The sequence below is a fragment of the Cupressus sempervirens genome, chromosome 1 (genome assembly GCF_028749045.1).
Source record: "Cupressus sempervirens isolate cs-2001-9-10 chromosome 1, ASM2874904v1, whole genome shotgun sequence".
In the NCBI taxonomy this organism is placed as follows: Eukaryota; Viridiplantae; Streptophyta; class Pinopsida; order Cupressales; family Cupressaceae; genus Cupressus; species Cupressus sempervirens.
The window spans coordinates 53,241,873-53,267,955 of NC_143118.1; the positions used below are offsets into that span (position 1 = coordinate 53,241,873).

The following is a 26,083-nucleotide window of genomic DNA, read 5'->3' on the forward strand; positions in this document are numbered from 1 at the left end:
CTATTCTCTATCCCCCATCCACTACTCTCTCTCTCTCTCCCCCTCTCCCATCCCCTACTCTCTCTCTTTCATAGACACAGACACTCTTATCCCTCATATCTCTCTTCTCTCCCATACCCTACTCTCTAGATCTATCACACACACTCCCATCCCCCTACCTCTATCCCTCTCCCACTCCCTCTCCACTGCCTACTATCTCTCTCTCTCAAGTTCTCTCTCTCTCTCTCTCCCTCTCTCCCCCTCTCTACTCTCTCTCTCCCATCCTTTAATATCACTCTCTCTCCCATCCCCTACTCTCTCTCACACTATCTCCCATCCTCTACTCTCACTCTTTCTCTACCATCCCATATGAGCTCTCTCTGCCACCACCTACTCTCTCTCACACTCTCACACTCTCTCCCATACCTACTCTCTCTCTTACACACATTCCCTCTTTCTCCATCCCTCTCCCACTCCCTCTCCCACCACCTACTTTCTCTCCCTCATCCCCTACTCTCTCTCTTTCATAGACACACACACACTCCCATCCCCCCTCTCTCTCTCCTCTCCCATCCCCTACTCGCTAGATATATCACACACACTCCCATCCTCCCCTCTCTCCCCTCCCACTCCCTCTTGTTTCGCCTACTATCTCTCTCTCTCTCTCAAGTACTCTCTCCCTCTCTACTTTCTCTCTCCCATCTCCTAATCTCACTCTCTCTCCTATCCCCTACTATCTCTCACACTCTCTCCCATCCCCTACTCTATCTCTCTTACACACATTCCCATTCCCCCTCTCTCTCCCTCTCCCACTCCCACCTACCTACTCTCTCTCCCCCATCCCCTACTCTCTCTCTCTGTCCTCTCCCATCCCCTAAACTCCCTCTTTCACAAATACATGCTCCCATCCCCCCCTCTCTCTCCTCTCCCATCCCCTACTCTCTAGATCTCTTAGACACACACTCCCATTCCCCCTCTCTCTCCCCTCCCACCACTTACTATCTTTCTCTCTCTCCCTCTCTACTCTCTCTCCCACCCCCTACTCTCACTCTCTCTCTACCTCCCCTACTCCCTCTCACACTCTCTCCCATCCCCTACTCTCTTTCTTACACACACTCCCATCCCCCCTCTCTCTTCGTCTCCCACTCCCTCTCCCATTGCGTACTCTCTTTCTCTCCCATCCCCTACTCTCTCTCTATCTCTCTCTCCCCTCTCCAATTCCTTACTCTCTCTCTTTCACACACACACCCATCCCCCCCTCTCCTCTCCCATCCCCCTACTCTATCTCTCACTTGCTCTCCCTCTCCTACTCCCTCTCCCACTGCCTTCTCTCTCACTCTCATTCTCACTCTCTCTCTCTCTCTCTCTCTCACTCTCACTTTCTCCCTCTCTACTCTCTCTCTACCACCTCCTACTCTGTCTCACATTTTCACACTCTCCCATCCCCTACTCTCTCTCTAGCTACTCTCTCTCTCTCTCTCTCTCTCTCTCTCTCTCTCTCTCTCTTCTCTCTCTCTCTCTCTCTCTCTCTCTCTCTCTCTCTCCTCTCCCCCCTCTCCCATTCTCTACTCTCTCTTTCACACACATGCACTCCCATCCTCCTCTCTCTTGCTCTCCCTCTCCACTACATCTCCCACCATGTACTCCCTCTCTCCCCCATCCCCTACTCTCAATATCTCTCTCCCATCCTATACTCTCTCTCTCTCCCCATCCCTACTTTCAATCTCTCTCTCTCCATCCTATACTCTCTCTCTTTGCCACTGCTACTCTCTCTCACACTTCCTCTCTCTCCCATCCCCTCTCTCTCTCTTACACACATTCCCATTCCCTTGTCTCTTCCTCTCCCACTCCCTCTCCCACTGCCTACTCTCTCTCTCCCATCCCCTACTCTCTCTCTCCCCCTCTCCCATTTCCTACTCTCTCTCTTTCACACACACCGCACACTCCTATCCCCCCTCTCTCTCCTCTCCTCATCCCCCTACTCTCTAGATCTCTCACACACACTCCCATACCCCCCCTCTCTCCCTCTCCCACTCCCTCTTTCATCACCTACTATCTCTCTCTCACTCTCTCTTTCTCTACTCTCTCTCCTCCATCCCCCTAATATTGTGTCTCTCTCTCTAACTCTCCCCCTCTCTACTTTCTCTCATCCATCCCCCTCTCTCTCTCCTCTCTCATCCCCTACTCTCTTGATCCTCACACACACACACTCCCTATCCCCCCTCTCTCCCTCTCCCACTCCCACTTCCATCACCTATATCTCTCTCTCACTCTCTCCCTCTCTACTCTCTCTCCTCCATCCCCTACTCTCTCTCTCCCCCTCTCCCATCCCCTACTTTCTCTCTCTACCACCCCTACTCTCTCTCACACACTCCCATCCTCCTCTCTCTCTCTCTCTCTCCCTCTCTTGCTCCCTCTCCCACTAGATACTCACTCTACCATCCCATACTCTCTTTGCCACCCCTATCACTCTCTCACACTTCCTCTCCTCTCCCATCCCCTACTCTCAATCTCTCTCCCCCATCCTAAACTCTCTCTTTGCCACCCCCTACTCTCTCTCACACTTCCTCCCTCTCTCTCCCATCCACTACTCTCTTCTCTTTCTCTCTCTCTCTCTCTCTTCTCTCTCTCTCTCTAACACACACACACACACACACACACACATAGCCATCCCCCTCCCTCTTGTTCTTACTTTATGTCTCTTCTTCCTTCTGTATGCACTATTTAGGTCTCAATAATGCATACACAGTATAGTGCGCATGTGCTATTGAGACCTAAATTCAAAAAGCTTTAAATAGTGTATGTGTGCTATAGCACACATGCGCTATTCAAAGCTTTGCATGAAACCAAGCCTAAGGCCTAGTTTTGTCTTGGAGATCCAACCCAAAGGTTCGGAGTCTATAAATAGGTCTGAGACATGTTTTTCTGTAAACACTACAAAAAAAAAAAAAAAAAAATTGACCTAATATTTCTTGTGTGCTCTCCTTCAAGATTCCTAGTGGTTGGGCATCGATAAGATCAGTTAAATGACATTGTAGGTCTCTATGTTATCTATATAACCATATAATTTATTTTTAATTTGAACTATTTCAAGCCTTTTATCTATAATTTCTTTTGAATGTATGTCTATTTTTTTGTCAAAAACCACCATGTACTAATTGGTTATATATTTTAGCTCGTTCATCAAATTTTGCAACAACTTAGTTTTTAAGAAACTAGACTCCATTCCTACACACTTTGTAAAAAAGAAGTTTTGATTTTAGATTAGTTTTCAATCATTTTTAGGGGGAGCACACATATATTTCACATTTTTGGGATATGTCTAGTTAAAAAATTCATAAAATAAATACACATTATAAAATTACCCAAAAAATCTAGGATAAACTACATACTATTAAGTAACTTTTGACCAAAGCGATTAAAGAATTTCAAAAAAAAAAGTTAAAATTTTAGGGGGGCCACATTTTATATTGTGTTATGTTTTTTTGGAATAAACAGTACCACTTTCTATGGCCCCCTTTTTTGAGCACCTAAAACTAAACCATTTTGAGAAAAAAAATTAGTAGTTTTGAAACTAGATTCAAAGGACTACTACTTTTGTTTTTGTCATATCTTAAAAATTTTATGCGTAACTATCTTCAAATTCTTGTTGAAGTTCAAAAATTGCTTATTTCAAAAAAAAAGGTGTCCACTTATACGCCCTTTTGGCACCACAACTTGGTGCACTTACCCATTAGTAAGAGTCAATGTATTAACTCATCTATTTCTTCTTCCATGTTATCACTTAGTAATGAAATTATCTGGTCTGATAAGCCACGAGAAAATGATTTCCCCATATCTAAAAAATGAATTTATGCATGGTGAGGAAAACATTAGTAAGGTGGTCTTGCATTTTGAGTTAGTAGAAAATGTTCTATTAGAAATGCTACAACTTATAGGTTATGGACATGAAAGTCATTTTGTGAATAATGATGATAGTAATCTTATGGATGAGACTAAAACTTTGTGTAAAAATGATATGATAGAAGGTACACAATTTCCATGTGGGTGAAACAACAATAGTGGGTTACACTCATTTGGAGGAAAAAATTCCTCCAAAATTTGGGAGGCCAATTTTTTTGGTCAAGGGGTTTCAATAGAAAACCCTTTATATATAAGTGAGAACTTTCAAAATAAGCTTGGAGAATTAGACAAGGAAACCACCAGTGTTGAACACATAAAGAGATTGAAAAGAACATCTAGCTCCATGAAAAATTCACTCTTGATCATTGTTCCAATAGTTATAGATAATGGCTGTCATCATAATCCAAAATATTCTATTTTTCTTATTCTTAGGCCTTATATTTTTGGAAGAAGATCATACATCTAGAGGATGCTTTATTTATAATTTTTTGGGATCAAATAGCAGAAATCATACTTGATTATTTCATTCATTCATAGAAATCAGAAGGTAACATTAAGATATCACCTCACACTATAGACGCATAAGACTTTAAAGAAATGTTTTGTGATCAAATAATCAAAAAATGTGAAGATGAAGGTTTTAATTGTGACCCTCTTTCAAATGCATTTCATTTGCATGAAAAAAAATCTTTGATCAATACTCCTCATTAGGTGGACTTATTAGATGATGCATGTACCCAAGAGGGGAAACTTGTCCTAGATTCTTATGTTGATGCATGCCAACTAAACAAGTCATGTATAAGGAAGATACATTTTTAAATCCAAGAAACTACTTGTTAGAATGTTTACAATAATGGGGGGGGGGGGGGGTGAATTAGTTACTCAAGGTCCATAAGTACCATTTGAAAAATCAAATCATTAAACATTCATTGTTCTACTTATCTTGTTGTAGCTTAGCCTCTACTGAATACTGATAGACAAAATTACTAGTAGTTCACTGTCCTGTTATAACAGACTTTGCCAAATGTAAAAAATGTAAATGTAGTACATCATTAAAGATTCAACACAAGTGTGACACTAGGATTTTACATAGAAACCTAGTTTGGGAAAAACTACTAGCAACATGTCACCATTTTTTCACTCTTTCAAAGTGAGCTATATTAGGAGCCAACTCTATTAAAGGTTATAATTCACACTGTTAAATGTGACCCAGTTAGAGGATTCAATCATCCTATTAGGAGTGGCCTTTTTAGAGGAATTTGATCATTCCATTTAGAATGTCACCTTGATAAAGGATTTACATAGACTATTAAGTCCATCAATGACTATTAGGTCAACCTTTAATTAAAAGGATTTCAATACAAACTGTTTACAATGATTAGAAAGAAAATAATAGGGTTTTGATCTATATGATTTTAAAATCACTTTTGTAGGTTCAAATCACTATTTAGTTTATGTGCTGATTTGCAAATAAGTCCCTCTTGTCAACTCCAACTCTTAATTCATTTGGCAACACTTCAAGCAATCAATCTACTCCTTCCAAAAAACTTAAGCCTTCTGCTCAGATTCACTTATCAACTTTAGCAGCATTTGTGTAAGCACTTCTTTTCTCTTGATTTTATCTCACACACTTTATTCATTGAGTCTATGCCTCCTTAAATAGGTAATTATGACTTTTCTATTTTTCATAATCACTGTAGATCTCAGGGTTTAAGATTTGATTCATCAGGTTCATTGCATCTATCCATCTTCTTCTTTTCTAGAAACTTCTCTTCGAATTTAATCATTAGATATTATACCTAATCCTCTCCTTGAACTAAATGATCCAACTCATCAATCTTATCTTCAACACAATTTCCATATCCCAAGAAATCAACTGAGTCAATTGGAAATCATGATTCCTCAAATGCATTCAAAATACTCACTAGTACATTTGCACTTGTTTTTTGACCAAAGCTATGATTCCTTCTTTTATTTTTTATTTTTTTGTTTTAATTCCCATGTTGTTGAAAATGAAAATTCTATGGCCTCTTTGGTCAAAATTTCAACCAACTTATGTATTCATTTCAACCAACTTCGAAATCACATTATGTTATAATAACAAAAAAAGAAGAAGTTTTGTAATGCTATGTTGCATTATATTACTAAAGCTTTGTATGAGCACAAGGGGCTTCATTCACGTGTTGGGTATGGTATGCAAATATCAAGGTCTTGGTATTTCCTTCAATGGTGAAATACCTATCAACATTAAACATTGAAAGCAAGCATTTCCTTTTTCCACCCTTACATTTCTTATCTTCTTGACCTAGATCCTTCTACCCCTCACTCTTATCATTATAATCACATGAAGGTTTCATATCCATTGAAAAATTCACCTATGTATTAGGGGCTTCATTCCATGTTTGGTAATGTTGAAATTGGTAGGTAAAATTGGGGCTTTTCTCATTTCTATTTCCCATTTTTTCTTTGTAGATCTGACATATGCTAAGTGGAAAATTGGAAATATGCCCTAGAAAATGACTTGATTCCCAACTCTCCTGTACACCATATCTTCACACTTTAGCAGATTTCCCAGTTCTATATTCTGAAATATCTTGCCAGTCATTTAATTCTATTGATTTGTTAAATGTGTGCAAGAACTTTTTGATTTCATTTCAGAGAAACTGGAGCCATTTGTGCTGAGTGAAGATGATAGTTTATAGCCTCTTCATGGAAGGTAAAGGGAGCTTGGGTTTACCTTTTTTTTTTCTTTTTTCTTTTTTTCTTTCGAACAAAGCAGTTATCTATTTCCTTAGGCACACTCATCAAGTGGACAAAAGGATTTACAATTTTAGACACGGTTAGTTTTATCTCTCAATCCATAAAGTCTGAAAAAAGATCTAGCTATTTGACCTTCCTAATCTAGAAAGATGTAATGTTATATAGAGAAACTGATGGCTAGAAATTTTGACTTCTTTCTTTAAGATAGCCAATAGATTATGATGGAAAGTTGTAAACCATGCACCAAAAGATTGGAAAATATCTCTAATATGAAAAAAATGAATTAAGATTGGAAGAACCTTTTTTTTCCTCATCCATGTGAATTTTGAAGATCATTTTTTGGATGCTCATGCCTTTATGAGCACACAATAAACACATCTATTTTTACCAATATTATTGTCTAATGTAGTCAACCAACCTTTGGTTGATCTCTTGACACAATCTCAAGCATTGATGAACTATCAAATTTAGGGAAGAAGTATATATTGGCTATTATTATTTAATTTACATGGCACTTGAAGATTTTGTTGATCTTTTTTTAAATCTGGCTATGGCTTTCACATTGAATTTTTGGCTACATGTCTTACTTGCGGAAAAAGAGTCCTCTCTCTCTCTCTCTCTCTCTCTCTCTCTCTCTCTCTCTCTCTCTCTCTCTCTCTCTCTCTCTCTCTCTCTCTATACACACACACATGTGTGTATATGTGCATACATACATACATACATATGAGCATCACTAAAGTCAATGTTTTTTTAGAAATTGAGTTATGCTTTGAAATTTGATGGACATTTTTTGTTGGGGTTCGATAATAGATTGACACATTATCTTAATTTATAGTATTGTTGCAAAATAGAGAACTGGAGCAGCCTATCTTGATGGTCATTCCACACTATATATGGGTTTCTAATAACTTATTATTCAAGGTTGTAACTCTATGTATTTTACTGTTGTAGTATAGACTGGATTCAAGGTTGTGGAATGGTCTACTTGTATTCTTTGATGTATTCATTTGATAACTAAAATTAATTGATAGAGAGTATAGTTGAACCAATTTTGTATGTTCAAATTTGTAGATGAAGAATTTGTGTCTTTCACATGGATTCTGGTTAGTCTATAACCTGAGGGTGGGTTTAATTGTCAAAATTTTGGGGTTGGCTTCATAGAGCCTTATTGATCTACTCTTGGTAGAATAATCAAAAGTGTAAAGCATTAATTTAACTTGTTTTCTACTGGAGTATATGTTTTTCAACCTTTTTTCTTAGTTACATGGAGTTTCATATGGAGGATATGGGATAGGTTACAGGGATGGGGGGACCAAGGGCCCAAATTTGGTAATTACTAGGGAACAAAAAAGGGATGGTAGTGAAGTGGTGGTGGAGGGCGGCGTTGATATACAAATAGAGGTGAATTGAACTTTTGAAGGCAAAGTGCTCCATGAGAGGCAAACTATTTTTCATAAAGCTAAAAGTTTCAATCAGCATTTAATGGCATGTGCCATATAGCAAGTGACTTGGCAACATTTTCAGTGGAGGTGGCAGAGTTGGTGGTGGAGTGGGGGGAATGTTTTCCCCAACTCTCCAATTTTTTAAAATTTCCCTTATATGGAATGCAATATTTTTGAGGAGACATGTCCTCAGAGCAATGCAATTTTTGTGCCATTTCTTCTGGTGATAGAGAGCATATGTTGTATGTGTTAATGGATTATTAATGGTGTTTGATTCCATGTAATTAGCAAGAATTACACATTGGGAAGAGAGTGTCTTACAAGGGAAATATTTGCAGTGAACTAATGGGTTTTAGATAGAATATTTATCATATATGCTTCAAAATGATGCCTAATAAAAAAATGTGTGGTGTATAACAAGCTATAGAAACTTATGTGAATTGTTGAAGCTGTCAGTGACTCAATACTGAATTGAACTTTATACGTTAATTCCCTACTTTTCTTAATCCCTATGTACATTTTATGTAAGCTTTGTTATTTTATAATCGATATGAATTGTGACATATTTTGAGAGTAGATGAGGCATGCATATTATGTTTACAAAATTATTATTCACATATTAAACTTAAGATTATTTTGTTTGCTACACACAGAGATTCTTTGTGATCAACTTCTACTAGATGGTTTCATATATGTTTAGGATGCTTTCAGAAATTCCCTACTTGTTGATACATTACATGCAATATATATGCCCTAGATAAAAGCTTTCCATATATTGATCTTATCTGCGAGCTGTTGAAATAAGGGAAATATTTCTTAGTAGAGTGGTCCTTGTGTTTTGTATTTTTTCACCTTCATTTATATACCATTTTTTGTGTTGGATCTGAGTATCAAATGACATGTTTCTTGATAGAGTTTCACGAAACTATTGTAAACGTGTATTACTTTGTTGTAGTCCTATTCATGGTCTCTTATGCTTAATATTCAGGACATTTGTGGACAATAAAGTTTTGAAATTGGTTTCTAGATCACACTACCTTCCACATCTAGAAAAACAGGATAGAGGTGGAGAAGATGCTCACTTTATCCTTATAGAGGAACAAGCTGCTAGGGTTGTTGATGGACTAGGAGGGTGGGCAAAAGTGGGCATTAATGCAGGAGATTATGCTAGAGAACTCATGGTAAATGCTATTGTTTCCATTAAATGGTAGCCTCAAAATTCAATTGATCTTATTAAGGTGTTAGAGAAGGCCTATTTGAGTAAAAAGTCATAAGGATCATCTACTACTTGGGTAAGTGCAAGAAGTTGGGTCTCACTTTTGGGCAAAAAGTGGAAGTGTTTTTTCTATTTTTGAAATTTCTTGTCAATTATTGTCAAAATTTGACACATTTAGAGATTGAATATAAAAAAATTTCATAAATAAAAATTATAGTGTTTAGAATCTACTTTTTGAATATGTAATTTATTTGTGTACCCATATGATAGATTTTTTTTTTTTGGTATGAATTTTTAAAAACCACTTTTTTAAAATGCTTATTTGAGGACCATACCACACTCGTGTATGGACACCATAATTTGACACAAATAAATAAAATTTTGTAAATCCTTTTAAGTGAAGTTACCTAACACACCAAAGATTGATGGTAATATTTTTCCTTAATTTTTTATTGAATTTTTTTTATTAATAATTTTTAATTTGCTATAAATGTAAAATTTAAAACCTCTCATGTATAGACACCATAATTTGATCAAAATTTCACTTTTTTCATTTATTTTTTAACTTCAAAAGAAATTGAATGTAAATTGATGACATATAAAAAAATTTAAGAAAAATTATAAAATAAAAAAGTTATTGAAGTTTTAGTGAATGTCGCTATTTTACATTTAGGTAGCACCTTTGATTAAAAAATAATACAAAAATAGTAAATAAAATCATAACACTATAAAAATTATATTTCTATAATCAGGATAGTGAGAGCTTTAATAGGTTTTTGTTTCATAGAAAAAATTGATGGAGAAGACCCTCTAAAAATTATGGCGAGGCATGAATTTGTCGATTCAAGGCCTTAGCCAAATCTTGAGAGGCCAAGGCATAGGCTTGGTCTCACCAAGCCTATCCCAAACCAAAATATGAGGTAGAAAAAAAAATCCTACCTTATGTTGTAAGAAACGGGCACCCATTATTTGAAATTCAAAAAATGGGTACCCATTTTGAAAAACTAAAAGTGGCATTAAAATTCCCCACAAAACTAAAAAAATTGAATTTTTTAGAAATGGGTACCCATTTTTTACTTTTAAGAAATGGGTACTTGATTTTTTAAAAATGGGTACCTATTTTTTACTTTTAAAAAATGGGTACCCATTTCTAAAAAAATCATTTTTTTTATTTTTTCAAAAATGGGTACCCATTTTTTGAAAATAAAAAATGGGTGGCCAATTTTTTTTTAAAATGGGTGCCCGTTTTTTAAATTTAGGACTAGGTACTTGAGCCGAAAATGGGTGCCCATTTTTAAAAATTGGGTACCCATTTCTAAGAGGTTTCATTCTGAGGATTTGACTTTCGCGGAATTGCGACCCAACTTTGTGCATTCACCCACTTGTATTTTAGTACTTTTAGATAAGGTAATAGAAAATTCTCAAGTATCCTACATTGTTTGTTTTGATTTCTTATATTATCCTACATATCTTTTTTAGTTTTTTTCATAAATGTTTAGCATCTTTTATTCATAAAAATGTTTGTAGACTGGAATCTCTGAGATTCTTCTAAAGAAAAAGTTGCTCACAACTATATTTATTGATATAGACTCATTTACTTCTTCATGGTTCTAAGTAAGTTTGATTTTATACCTAAATATCTATTTTTTCATTATTTTTTATTTTTGGGGGCTGTGTGTAGTGAATCTAGGTGATAGTAGATTCATTATAATAAGAGGTAGGCATAACTATTCAAGTCCCCTATTTAGTAGCATGGCTTTAATTGTTGTTTTCAGCTTGTGATGGTGCTGATCTTCCAAGTTCTACTCAAGTAATGGAAGCATATATTATTTTCCTTTTGATTCACTACATTAGACTTACAACTTTACTTGTACACTTGATATTTAATTAGAGTAATTTTAACCTATTTGGGAAGCATGATTGTAGACCTTCACCATTAATGTGGCACATGGAGATGTTATAATTGCTGGTATGAATGGACTATTTGACAACTTGTATGATGGTGAATTGAATGCACTGGTCGTTGAAGTAGTAGGAGATAACTTTGGACCTCAGACAACTATCAAAAAAAAATTTGTATCTGCAAGGCAACGTGCACTAGAAAAAGATAAAGATACTCTTTTTTCTTATGCTATTCAAAGAGTGGGCTATTGGTATAAAGGAGGGAAGTTGGATGACATAACTGTTGTTGTTTCATATGTCACAACTCCACATTGAAGAGTTGTGTTTTCTTTAAAAGTGAATATTCACAATGACACTAATAAGGTGATGCTTATTACTTTCTTATTTCTTTACCTATAAGAGATGATGTAAAAATATATTAACTTGCTCTACTTAATTGGAAAATAAGCATCTAATCAACTTCCATTACCCTAGGAATTTTGTTCTCTAGCTTTTCCTAATCCTTAATGAAACATTATCATGAGCAAGCAACATAATTATGACTTTTCCACTTCCACTTCTTATACTCCTCCAAAACTTCTCAATTTGTCCCTAGATGCTCCGTAGGGAGAAGCACCATTTCCTTTGGCTCCAAAACACCTAGCCTTGATATATTTTCCATTCTAAGTGGTGAAATAGTTTTTCAAAATTCTACATTGTACAATCCCCAGCTCTCTTTTCCACAACACTCAACATGTTTAAGTAATATGTTGCCCATATTTCCTCAAAACTTCCAACTTAACCCTCCAAAACCATTCTCCAAATATAGTGAGCACTATTGTTTTATTATTTTGATCTCTAAATTTATAAAATGTAAAATTAAATGAAGTTGCTAACACATTTGAGTTGTTATTTTTTATTGAGGTGAAGATAATTGCATCAAGATATGCTAAATGCCTTCCATGGCTGAAACAATATATAGGTCACATAGACATGGACACTCGTGAGTCTACTGTTGATGTATGATTGAAAAGGTTATTTCAGCAAGAAAATTATTGAAAGAAGACTAAGTGTTTTCAATCATTGTTTTGTCACTAATGTCAAACCTACTACATGTTGGTAAGACAATTGCTTAAATGTTTCAAGCACTATCACTTAGTTGATTGATGAAGAGGATTTTATCAACAAGATGTAACAAAAGTACCTAAAGGAATGGTTGAGTTATGATTATGTATTGAAGTACAATAATTAGTTAAGATAGTGATAACATAATGTATTGATAATCTACTTGAGGTTACAAAATGATTGGCTACACTTAAAAAGTTTAGAAGAATAACATTAAACAAAGTTCATTTTCTAAGCCTGACCAAGTTGATAGAAGGTTCTGAGAAAAGTTAGTGCAAGCCAAGCAAAAAGTTAGTTAGAGCTAAGTGAAAGCAATTTCTAGTGGATGCCGAGCAAGTTACTAGGTGCCAAGCAAGATAGTTGAAGCTAAGTGATTTTCAGTTGATGTTGAGCACCAATAAAATCCAATTGATGCTGAGTGATTTTACAATAGATGCTATGTAACACAGTATATTTTGAGCGTTAGTATATTGATAATGCTGAGTTGCTACATTATGAAAAAGAAAAAAGATTCACCAATTAAAAGCTGACGAGTTCATTTTCCTGGAACTTGTGAATTAGGAAGAAGATAAGATTGATGAGTTGGAGGCACAAAATCTTATGTAAACCATTTTAGTGGTGAATTCAAATGGATTCTAGGAGAAGTTTCTAGAGAAGACAAGATACAGGGTAGATACATTTTATACTACCTAATCCATCAAAAACCTTAATCTTTGAAATGGATAATTAGTGGGAAAAAGAGTTATAATTTCCTATATGTAGGGATGTCTAGTAATGAAGCAATGTTGGATAGAGGTTAGAGAGTTTTGAATGCAAAAATTTGATAAGGAGAATGAAGAGGGTTTGCTTCATCAAGTGACCCAAGAGAAGAAGTCTACAATGGAAAACTAAGCAAGATGACTTAATGAGGATGAATGCTTAAAGGGTGAACAAGTTGTTGGAGCTACAAAGATTAAAAGCCAAGTAGAGTTGAGGAATGAATAGTAATTTATAATCTGCAAGCAATGTTGTAAGTTTTATCAGATCAAAGCTCTACTGTTACTTTCTAACAATTGTATTAGATTAGGGTAAATCCTTTGGAGAAAGGTTGACTTAATAGTCATTGGAAAATCCTTTAATAGGGTGGCATTCCAAGTGAATGGCCTAAAGTCCTCTAACAAGGCTCACTTTTAACAACGTGATTGAAATCCCTTAACCAAGTCACATTTAATAGTGTGTGTTGTAACCTTTAATAGGGTTGGTCTTTAATAGGGCATCACTTTAGAAGAGTGAAAAAGGAGTAGCATGTTACTAGTGGTTTTTCCCAAATTGGGTTTCCTAAATCATTGTGTCAAGTGTTTTGATGGATATGTTGTGTTTTATGCTTTACACTTCTGCATGTTAATGTTGCAGTAACATATCAATTTTGGTTAACACACAATGGACACATGCATGGTTAAGAAAGTTTTATGAGTTCACTGAATTGTGAAAAGTTTTATTTGGACATTTGGATCTTGAATAACTAATTCACCCCCCCCCCCCCAGTTATTCTAAAACAATTCCAACAATTGGTATTAGAGTGTAGTCGCTTAAGAGGATTAGTTTTAAGGTACTAAAAGCATAAAGATCAAGATGTCAAAAAGAGAGCTACCCAAGCTAAATAGAGATAAATTTCCTACATGGTAAATTTTGATGAAGCTACACCTTTGAGGACTTGGAGATTATGCACAAAATTGCATTATAACAAAACATATTAATCCAACATGAGCCCTAACTACTAAAGATTTGAAGAAAAAGAAATAACACAATCAGAAAATGTTGAAAATTACCTCTACATTAAGCTATGCTAAGTTTGATGATATTAAAGATTTTAAAAGTGCAAAGTAGATGTGGGATGCCCTAGACACCATCTATGGAGGAGACAAAAATGTTCAAAGAGCCAAATTAGAGAGCCTTAGAGGTAAGTTTGATGATATGAGAATGAAAGAAGGTGAAAACATTGCTCAATATGTTGCTAGAATAAAACAAGTTTCTTGTGCAATAAAAGGTGCCACTAGTAAGATAGATGATGATATTGTGTTAAGTAAAGTCTTGAGAATATTGTTGCCTATGTATGCCATTAGAGTGTTTGCAATTGAAGATTTAAGATGTATGCTAGGAAATGATCTAACCCTTGAAGGTTTGGTAGGAAGACTCACTGCTTTTGAGTTATCTAATTTTGACAACTATAGACCAGAGAGTATTGAATTATCTTTCAAATCAAAATTGTAACTAAAGGATTCTGAGAAGGTAAAGCCAAGAAAGAAGAAAAGAAATATAAAGTATACATCTAGTGACAACACAGATAAGGAAGACATTGAACAATTGGAAGCATTGCTAGCCAAAAGATTTCACAGAGGAAAAGGTAAATTAAAAGGTAAGTTGCCTATCATTTGTTTTAATTGCAATGAAGTTGGCCATATTGCAGCAAGATGCACATAAAAGAAAAACTTTAGAGAAGGGAACAAGCACAAAAATAGAAGCGAAGATGATGGAAGAGACTACATAGATAAATGCAAGAAGTCATGCTACGTTTCTAATGAAAATAACTCTGATGAAAATGATGATAAAGTGGTATGTGTTGCAATGAAGGATAAATCAAATGAGGATGAGGCTACTACACTTATGACTTGTGTGAACAAGAATGACAAAAGGATCATTGATAGTGGATGCTCAGAGACAAAAGTAAGTTCATTACCTTAACCTATTATGATGGAAATAGTGTAAGATTTGGTAATGATGCACCATGTTTGATAAAAGGGAAAGGATCTATCAAGCTCATAGACAATATTTCATGTGACAATGCTTATTATGTTGAAGGATTGAATTATAACTTGTTAAGTGTGTCATAATTGAATAAGTTGGGATGCAAAGTTGAGTTTGAAAATAAGTTAGCCAAGATATATGATATAAATGGAAACTTGATTGGCAAAGGTGATCAAGCTATGAGTAATCTATTTTATTTGGATATAGAAGATGCTACTCGTCTTATTGAAAAATTTGATGATGTATGGCTTTGGCACAAGAGATTATATCATGTTAACTTTGATAATCTGATTAGTATAAGTAACATGAAAAGAGTTAGAGGTTTGCTTAAGTTGAAGAAACCAAAAAATATAATGTGCAAAAAATGTCAGCTAGGCAAGATGACAAAGTCAAGCTTTAAAAGTAAAGTTTATACCTCTATGGAGATACTTGAAATTGTTCATACTGACTTGTGTGGACTGATTGAAGTGCAAAGCAATAAAGGAGATAGGTATATAATTCTACTTGTTGATGATTATTATAGAATGATGACAGTCATGTTTTTGAAACAAAAATTAGATGCTTTTCAAATGCTTAAATGGTACTTGGCAAGAGTTGAGAAAGAAATAGGTAAGAATCTAAAATGCTTGAGATCAAATAGAGGACATGAATTCACTTCACATGAGTTTGAGATGTTCTACAATGATAGAGGAATCAAGAGACATACATCAAAACCTAGGACCCCTCCACAAAATGGAATTGTTGAAAGAAGAAATAGATCTATATTGGATTGTGCTAGAACACTCATGATGGAGAAAAATGTTACTCTAAAATACCAAAGAGAAGCTATAAGCACTGCTGTGTACACCTTGAACTATGTGCAAGTAAAGAAAGGTACTCACTCAACACCTTTTGAACTATGGTATGATCATCCACCTAATGTGAAATGTTTTAAGGTATTTTGAAGAAAATGTTGTATTCTTAAAGATGTTAGGATTGAAAAGTTTGATGTAAAGAGTGAAGAAGGTATATTCCTTGGTTACTCTACAAGAAGTAAAGCTTATAAGTGTTTAATTACTAACACTAACAAAATTATGGAAAGTAAAAATGTGAATTTTGATGAGTTTACATAAGCACATGAAGCTAAAACAAAAAAAGAGAAAGAAGATTACAAGACATTTGTATACTATTATGAAGGAATTCCTACTAAAAAAGATGCTAAAAATCATGTAAGAAGTCAAAAACAAGATTCAACAACTATTGAGTCACATCCTGTGAATGTCAAGTTGCATTCAGATGCCAAATTGCAGAATGAGGAAAATACAGAATCTGACTTTAAGATTGGAACACATGAAAGAGATGTTGAAATGTCTAATAAAGATGCACATAGTGATACTAAAGCTGAGAGACAAAATACAATCACAAGAATTGAGCCTAGACTATCCAAGTATGTCAAAAGACACCATCTTGTAGATCAAATCATTGGAGACAAAGATGCAAGTCCAATCACAAGAAATAGGTTGTAAAGTGAATCATGCTTGTTAAGCATGAAGGAACCTAAGATAGTGAGAGATGCGTTGGAAGATGATGATTGGTACAAGGTCGTGGAAGAGGAAATTCAACAAATAGAAAAGAATTCCTAGACCAAAAGACAAGAATGTGATTGGCACAAAATGGGTATTTAGAAACAAGCTAGATGAGAATGGTGAAGTGACAAGAAATAAAGCAAGACTAGTTTACAAAGAGTATGCACAAGAAGAAGGAATAGACTATGGTGAAATGTTTTCCCCTATTGCAAGAATGGAAGGAGTAAGAATTCTGCTTGCTTATGCTGCATATAAATGTTTCAAATTTTATCAGATGGATATTAAGTCTACATTTCTGAATGGAATATTAGATGAAGAGGTCTACATAGAACAACCAAATGGATTTGTGGATATAAAAAATAAGAACATGGTATGTAGACTGTACAAATTCTTGTATGGATTGAAATAAGCACCAAGAGCATGGAATGAGAGACTTCATACTTATCTTGTTAAGATTTGATTTGAAAGGATAAATGATAACAATAATTTGTACATGAAGACAAATAAAGAAAAAGGTATACTATTATCTAAAATATTTGTTGATGACATCATATTTGGAGGACAAGATGCTTTGCATAAAGATTTTGCAAATTAGATGAAGCAAGAGTTTGAAATGTCAATGTTTGGTGAGATCAAATTCTTTGTGGGATTACAAGTCTATCAAATGAAGTATGGTGTATATATCACCTAGTCAAAATATGTGAAGGAGATATTGAAGACATTTGGACTTGAGGATTCAAAACTAGTAAGTACACCTATGGTAACAACACTCAAGCTATCAAAGACTGATGATTTAGCTAAGGTCAATCAAACATTATATAGATCCATGATAGGAAAATTGCAATATGTAGTACACAACATACCTGATATTGCATTAGATGTGGGGATAGTTTCTAGATTCTTTTCTAATCCTAGAGAGAATCACTTGATGGCCATGAAGAGGATAATGAGATATTTGAAAGGAAAAAAAGAGTATGGTTTATACTATAAGAAGAATGAAAAGTTTGAATTGAGAGCCTACACTGATGCTGATTGGGCTAGATATATTGATGGCAGTAGGACCACTAGTGGAGAAGCATTATTCTTAGGTAGAAGACTTTTTACATGGACAAGCAAGAAGTAGAGTTGTACTTCCCAATCTACTGGTGAAGCAAAGTATGTTGCTGCTACTATTAATTGCACAAACATAGTATGGATCAAACAACTACTAAAGGAAAGGAAGGAAGAGATCATTGAACTAGTGACACTTTGTTGTAATAATACAAGTGCTATAAATATATCAAAGAATCCTATAATGCATACAAAGAAATAGCACATTGCAGTAAAGTATCATTATGGAAGGGAGTTTGTTCAAGATAAAGAGGTGAAGATAGAATATATCAACACAAAGGAGAAAATTGCTGATATCTTCATCAAAGAATTACCTAAGGATGCTTATGAGTATCTGAGAGGTAAATTAGGGGTGATACCCCTATCAAAGGCTATGTAAAAGACAGAGGGAGTACCTTGCATTAAACAAGCTGACATTCATTTCATACAAATTGATGTAGTGGATCTTAGGAAGTTGCCTAAAGTAATCACAGAACTAAAACTTCAAATCAGTCACAAGTAAGGTGATAGAGGGAGAAAATTGAAGAGCCTACAAAAGCCTATGTATGCATATATAAAGATGCCAAGTGTTGAGTATATGTCTTTGGCATTGTTGTTAAAGAGGGAGAAAGTATAGCAAATTGATCAAGTATATACTAATCAAGAGGGAGATGATCAAAGGAAAAAATCAAGGGAGAAAGTACAATGTATAAGAAGAGCAATGAAGTGAGAGTACATCATCAAAAGACTAAAAGAAGGAAAGAGAGAGAAAGTAGAGAAAAAAAAGAGGGAGATATTCAGATATTCTATTGATCCATGGAAGAAGAGAAAGTTATATTTTGTAACCTAAGAGGGAGTTTTTGGTAGAGGGAGCAATTTTATTCACAAGCTTTCTTTGTTGGTATTACCTTATGGTTTTAACCTAGTTAGATTATCATTTGTTTGACTAGTTGATCAATTTGGTTTTCCATCAATGCCAAAGAGGGAGATTGTTGATATATGATTGAAAAGGTCACTTGAGCAAGAAAATTGTTGAAAGAAGATTGAGTGTTTTCAATCATTTTTTTGTCATTGCTGTCAAACTTGCTACATGTTGGTAAGAAAATCACTTATATGTTTCAATCACTATCACTTAGTTGATTGATGAAGAGGATTTGATCAACAAGATGTAACAAAAGTACCTAGAGGAAAGGTTGAGTTATGATTATATATTGAAGTACAAGAATCAGTTAAGATAGTGATATTATAATGTATTGAAAATCTACTTGAGGTTACAAAATGATTGCATACACTTATAAAGTTTAGAAGAATAAGGTTGAAAAAATTTTATTTGCTAAGCTTGACAATGTTGATAGAAGGTGCCAAGAAAAGTTAGTGCAAGCTGAGAAAAAGATCAATTGGAGCTGAGTGAAAGCAATTTCTAGTGGATGCCAAGTAAACTAGTGGATGCCAAGTGAGTTAGTAGGTACCAAGAAAGATAGTTGAACTTGAGTGATTTTCAGTTGATGCCAAGAGATTTTACAATAAATGTCGTGTAACACAGTATGTGCCGAGCATCAGTAAATTGATAATGTCGAGCTGTTGCATTATGAAAAAGATCAAAGATTTACCAATTAAAAGACAACAAGTTTGTTTTCTTGGAACTTGTGAATTAGGAGGAAGATAAGATTGGTGAGCTAGAGGCACAAAAACTTATGTAAACCATTTTTGAGGTGAATTCAAATGGATTCTAGGAGAATTTTCTAGAGAAGACAAGATATGGGGTAGATACATTGTGTACTACCTAATCCATCAAAAACCCTTTTGAGATGGATAATGAGGGAGAAAAAGAGTTCTAATTTCTTATATGTGGGGATGTCTAGTCATGAAGTAATGTTGGATGGAGGTTAGAGAGTTTTGAATGCAAAAATCTGACAAAGAGAAGGAAGAGGGTTGCTTCATCAAGTGACCCAAGAGAAGAAGTCTACAATGGAGAACTATGCAAGAAGGCTTAATGAGTATGAATTCTTGAAGGGTGAGCAAGCTATTAGAGCTACAAAAATTGGAAGCCAAGAAGAGTTAAGGATTTAATAGTGATCTATAATCTATAAGAAAGGTTGTAAGTTGTATGAGATCAAAGCTCTACTGTTACTTTCTAACAATTTTATTAGATTAGGGTAAATCCTATGGAGAAAGGTTGACTTAATAGTCATTGGAATATCATTTGATAGGGTGGCATTCCAAGTGAATGGCCTAAAGTCCTCTAACAAGGCTCACTTTTAACAGGGTGAGTGAAATCCCTTAACTGGGTCACATTTAACAATGTGTGTTGTAACTTTAATAGGGTTAGCCTTTAATAGGGCATCACTTCATAGAGTGAAAAAGGAGTAGCATGTTACTAGTGGTTTTTCCAAATTAGGTTTCCAAATTAAATCATTGTGTCAAGTGTGCTAATGGATATGTTGTTTTTTATGCTTTACACTTCTGCATGTTAATGTTACAGTAACATCTCAATTTTGGTTAACACACAATGAATGCATGCATGATTAAGAAATTTTTATAGGTTCACTAAATTGTTAAAAGTTTTATTTGGACATTTGGACCTTGAATAACTAATTCACCCCCCCTCTTAGTTATTCTAAAATAATTCTAACATCTATAGCTTGTTTAGTGGGGATTGCATGCTCAACCTTATCTACTTCTTCATCATTTATTCTGATTCAAGAATTTTGTTCTATGTTTAAAGTTTCTAACAAAGGAAGGTTTGTGAACTTATAAGGAGTATTCTTTGCTATGTTTTAAATTTTGATATTAAAATCAGGATTCAATGGCATAGGGTTTTGAGGCAAACTCCTTAGACCATGTTTTATTAGTGGTAGTTCATTCATTCTCACTAAAGTACACATCATTTGGTCAGACCATATCTCATGGGATGAGAATGAATGGTCTACTACAATGAGTTGATTCAAAACCTATGCAATTGAATCCTGATGTGAATATCATAAGGTTTATGTATGTTTCTTTTGTAGGTTATCTATTGTTTCTCCTTTTTATTTAGAATTGAATACTATTGGTCTTTTGAAAGGTGTCCTTTAGTGTTTAGTAGTGGTTTATTCTCTTTTGTAGATTTGAAGATATTCATGGAGCTATCTATGCTAGCATAGTGTATGACATGAAATCCTCTAGTATATGGCCTTTTCATTTTTTGGAATTTTTCCCATGTTTATATTTTGCATCCATTCTTTTCTTAAGAGTGCAACATTCTAAATTAACTGGTTGGGCTGTGTTTTTTATTTTGTTTGTATATATATAAATAATTATGCTTCTAGGAGTTCTTCTATGTTTCCTAGACAAATAATTTTACTAAAGTAGGTTTGAATTTTCTTTCCTATTTAGTTGTTAGAGAATAAATAAATTAATAATGCTTTTTGTCTAGGAGTTATTTTAAACCATAATACTTGTTTATATTATTTTGATGATACTACTTCTCTACAAAAAATGCATAGGATATAGATGTGAACATGCATGATACTGATTCTAGGATAGAAGTTTGAGTTTAGTTAGATGCCTAGGATTCAATTTTTGCATGCATCCATAGGGCACAACATCCACATCAAAATGAATCTGCTTCCAAATCTAGGGTAGGGTGCTATAAATCAATAACTTAGGCCTCATACATTAATTCCACACCCATACCATTGATAACACACATTTGCTATCATATAACCAAATTTTCCTTTGTTAAAGAATAATTTCCATTTTGGATGACTTGGGGCTAATGAATGTAGTAAGAGTGAGTTGTGGTGGATTTTTTTGAGCTCTATATTTTGGCTAGTTGAATAAGGACACTAGACTAGATGTATGTTAATTAAGCTTTGGTTCATTGGAAATGTCTTCTTGGCTATTTAGTCCACTAGTTTCCCTTAGACAAAATTCTAGACCAAGAACATGTTTAGAAGGTTTGGGGCTGAATCTTCTGTCTTGTGCTAATTTTGAAGGAATAGTTACTCTTCTTGCCTTACACAGTATGAATTATCATTAATATAGCTACTTATAAATCTATGCAATTCCCAACACTCAAAGGTAGTTTATACCAAAACCATTTCAAAAAAAACTCCAACCAGACCTTGCAAATGTGCAAATTATTCCTAGGATTTGGTTGCTAAAGCCTAAGGTTCATCATTCAAGATTGCCCAAACAAATTGTTTGGTTAGATCTAATAGATGAATATAGCAACCTAGTGATGATTTTGAGCATAATATTTAAGTTCTTGCAATCTTTACTTTTCAAGCCTTGGATGTGGTATTTTATTGAAGTAGTTATCAATGGAGTCAAGGTTATGGTTTGTTCAAGGATTATTAGTAGCAACCTAGACAAGAAATTCAAAAATTTGGAGTAGTCCAAAAGTATAGGAGTTGATAAAATCTAACTTTGCAATGCACCAATATCACCTACCTACAAATAGCTTATCAAAGAGAAACCAAACGAGCAAGAGCTTGAAGCAAAAAATGCAAGATAAAATATTTCATAATGGAGAAATTAAATTGCTATGTGAATGGATGATTTTACAATGAGAGAAAGAATACTTATAAATGCCTCAAGGAAGCTTGTAGAACAAGCTTTGAAGGTGGTAGAATATAAGGTTGACAACTAAGTACGCTTTCCACAAAAAGGTGAAACATGCTAGAAGGGAACAACTCCTATGTTGTCAACAACTCATCTCTACAACTATTAACTACATGCATTTACCTAAGTAAGCTTAAGTAATAGAATAAATAATTAATAAATAAATAAATAATTATTTACTCTAACACCCCCCCCTCAAGTGCAACTTAGGGGAATGCCTTAAGCTCACAAAAAAAAAGATGAAATGCAGAATGGGTCCCGGCAAGAAGGCCATTTTAGGTACCCATGTACAATGCAAAAAATGCAACCTTTGAAAATGGAGAAAGAGGGAAAACCACATGGGAAAAACCCTCCTCCAAAAAGAGGTTAAAAACATGCTGAAAAAAAACATGAAGTGAAGGAAGGAAGACCTCAACCAATCCCCCCAAGGACAACTTCTATAACCCCCAGCATAGACAGCAACTAAAGATAGTGCAGTGATGCAAAAGGTTTAGTGAAGATGTCTGTAACGTGTGCATCAGTGGGAATGTACTCCAATGGAATAACACCATCCTAAATTAGCTAATGGATGAAATGCATATGCAACTCAATGTACTTGGTATGCTAATGCTCCATTGAGTTGTGAGAAATATGGATGGCACTCTGATTATCACACCACAAGATAGTGGGATGATCGAGAGGAAAGCCAAAATTAGTCATCAACTATCGAAGCCATAAAGCCTCCTAACTAGCAAGTACTATGGCCTTGTACTTAGCCTCTATAGATAAAAGTTCTTGAACATGCTACTTCTTACATGACCATGTGATAGGACTAGAGCCAAGACAAAATATGAAGCCATAAGTGGACTTCTAATCATCAACATCACTGATCCAATCTGAGTTAGTGTGGCCAACAATGTGTGGAGTCCCTATGGTGTAATGAATGCCATACATGAGTGTGCCCTAAATGTAGCACAAAATACACCTAGAAACTTGCCAATGACTCTCATGAGGGTCCTATGAAAACTGAGAGACAAGGCCAACCAAAAAGGAGAGATTAGGATGAGTGTGTGTCAGGTACAATAAGCTGCATCCACTGAAGGTGAAGAGCAGGAGGTAGACAAAGTGACACCTAACTGAAAAGGTGTGGGAGTAGGCTTGGAATCAAGCATGTCAAAGTGACAAAGCATGTCAAGAGCATACTTTTTCTAATACACAAAAATCCTAGTAGGAGACTAATTAATCTAAAGACCAAGAAAATAGTGTAGCAAACCAAGATCAGTCATCTCAAACTAGTCCATCAATGCATGCTTAACATCCTAAAGCATAGATGATGAGCTACCCATGGGAATAAGATCATCAACATATAGAAAAAGAATCAAAATATCATCTCCAAGATGTTGAATGTACACTGTGGGATCAAAATAGTAGTGAGCAAAGCTTGTAGCAAGTAGAAAGGAGTCCATCTTCTCATACCAAGCCCTAGGGGCTTGCTTGAGACCATACAATGAGTGTCAAAGTCTACAAACCAATGAGGGATCCTACACAAAACTTGGAGGCTGCTCCATATAAATCTCCTCAGTAATATCACTATGTAGGAAGGCACTCTTCACATCCATCTAATAAATAGGCCATCCCTATGAAGCTGTGAGAGATAAGACAAGGTGAATAGAATTCATCTTGGTGATAGAGGAAAATGTCTTGGTGTAGTCAATACCCTCAACTTAAAAAAAACCCTTCGCAACAAGATGAGCCTTATGCTTATTAATGGAACCATTAGTAGCATACTTAGCATGATAAATCCACTTGCATCGCACTAACTTTCTCTCCTTTGGAAGAGGACAAAGATCCCATGTGTGATTCTTCATCAAAGAATAATATTCCTCCTCCATTGCACGGTCACATTTAGAATGTCCTATCACTTTTGCAAATGTTTAAGGATCAACACTAATAGCATAACTAAGAAGACTAGGACTCATAGTATGAGAACAGGTGCGACGGGAAGTGGATGGGTCACCAGCTAGAGATTCTATAGCCTCAACTATAGCTCAAGCACATTTAGGTAGCTAGGGAGGATCCTGTGGTGGAGGTAAATGGGGATCACCATGATCATCATCCTCATCATCCATGGAACAATCTAGAAAAGGAGTAGTAGGAGTTGAAGGAGGTGCTGGAGCTAAGGGATGAACTACAGGAGGTCTCTTATCAAACTGGACATCTTGTCAAAACAAGGCCTCTCTAGAATCAGGATCAAATAACTTGTAACCTTTACATCCTCGTAGTAGCCAACAAAAATTAGTGGTAAGCTCTTTTGTTCCATTGCTTTCCTCTCAACATCAGGTACAAATGCATTTGTTGTACTCCCAAAAACTCTGAATGATGATACATCAAGTTTGACATGGGACCAAGCCTCCTCAGGAGTCATATGTTGAAGTGCCTTGTGAGACATCTGATTTTGAATGTTATTGGCACAATTGACTGCCTCTACCCAAAAACATGAATCCATGGACCTAGACTAAATCATGGAATTTGCCATCTCCCATAGTTTTTTGGTCTTCCTCTTAGCCACACCATTTTGTTGAGGAGTATAGGGCACTGAAAGCTGATGCTGAAGACCATGCTCAGAATAGAAATCTCTAAAATCCTAGTTCACATACTCCCCTCCATTGTCCATGTGTATCCACCAAATAGAAAGCCTAGATTTCTTCTCTACATATGCTTTGAAAACTCAAAATGAGTCAAAGACATCATACTTGTACTTAAGAAAGCACACCCATGTACATCTGGAGAAGTCATCAATAAATGTAAGCACATATCTAGCACCCAAAAAAGGAGTGGGAAATGACATGAGGTCACTATGAATCAACTCCAATGGTGCTAAAGCACAAATGGCTCATCCATGTGGAAAAGAATCCCTATGTTGCTTTCCAAGTGCACATCCCTAACAAACACCATTTGGAAAGGAAATCTAGGGAAGCCCAAGAACAAGTACCTATGTGCTCATCTGCTGAAGATATCTATAATTGACATGCCCAAAATGTTCATGCCAAAGTCTTCTTACTAAATCTGCATGTGCAACTAAGCATGAACCTATGTCATTAGAAGACTCAAATGCATCAAATTTGTAGAGGTGAGATGCAGAGTCAACACTCCTAGTAGCCATAATCATCTCAAAATCATGTAAGTCCTAAATAACCTCATCATGTATTGAGAACTCAACTATCTTCCCAAAGCTAGAGTGCCAAATTTGATAGATAGACAATAGGTTCATCGAAATATCAGGGACACAAAGCACATCCTGAAGAGAGCCCCCATCTAGTGCAATAGAATCAAAACCCAAAAATGAAAATTGTGAAGAGTTCCTAATAGCAATCTGTGTGGTAGCACAAGGAGCAAGTGAAGTAAGAAACTTAGGAGTGTTTGTCTTGTGGTGAGAGGCATCAAAATCAAGAATCCATGTAGGCCTTGAAGTTGTAGCTTGAGTAGAAAGAGCATGACCTTTCCCTACAAGGGGGATGAAGATTGAGGGGCTGAAATATGATGGTCCTTCATGGATTCCTCTAAAGCCTCCAAACATTTCCAACACCTAGAAATGAGATGTCCATCCTTGCCACAAAAATTGTAGGTCTCACTGGATTTCTTCTTGGTCTTGAAGGTAGACTTAGTAGATTTTGAAGAATTTTTACCCTTGGAAGGGTTGTTTGGAGGATTAGTTGGAGGCTTAGGATTAGATTTTGATGTGTCTTTCTTCAATT

General features: G+C 35.4%; 1 pseudogene; it reads left to right on the top strand.

Moving 5' to 3' along the window:
- Window positions 1–11,517, top strand: part of LOC149576131 (putative protein phosphatase 2C 55 pseudogene) — a 31,889-nt pseudogene extending 20,372 nt beyond the window's left edge.
- The last annotated feature ends 14,566 nt before the right edge of the window (window positions 11,518–26,083 follow it).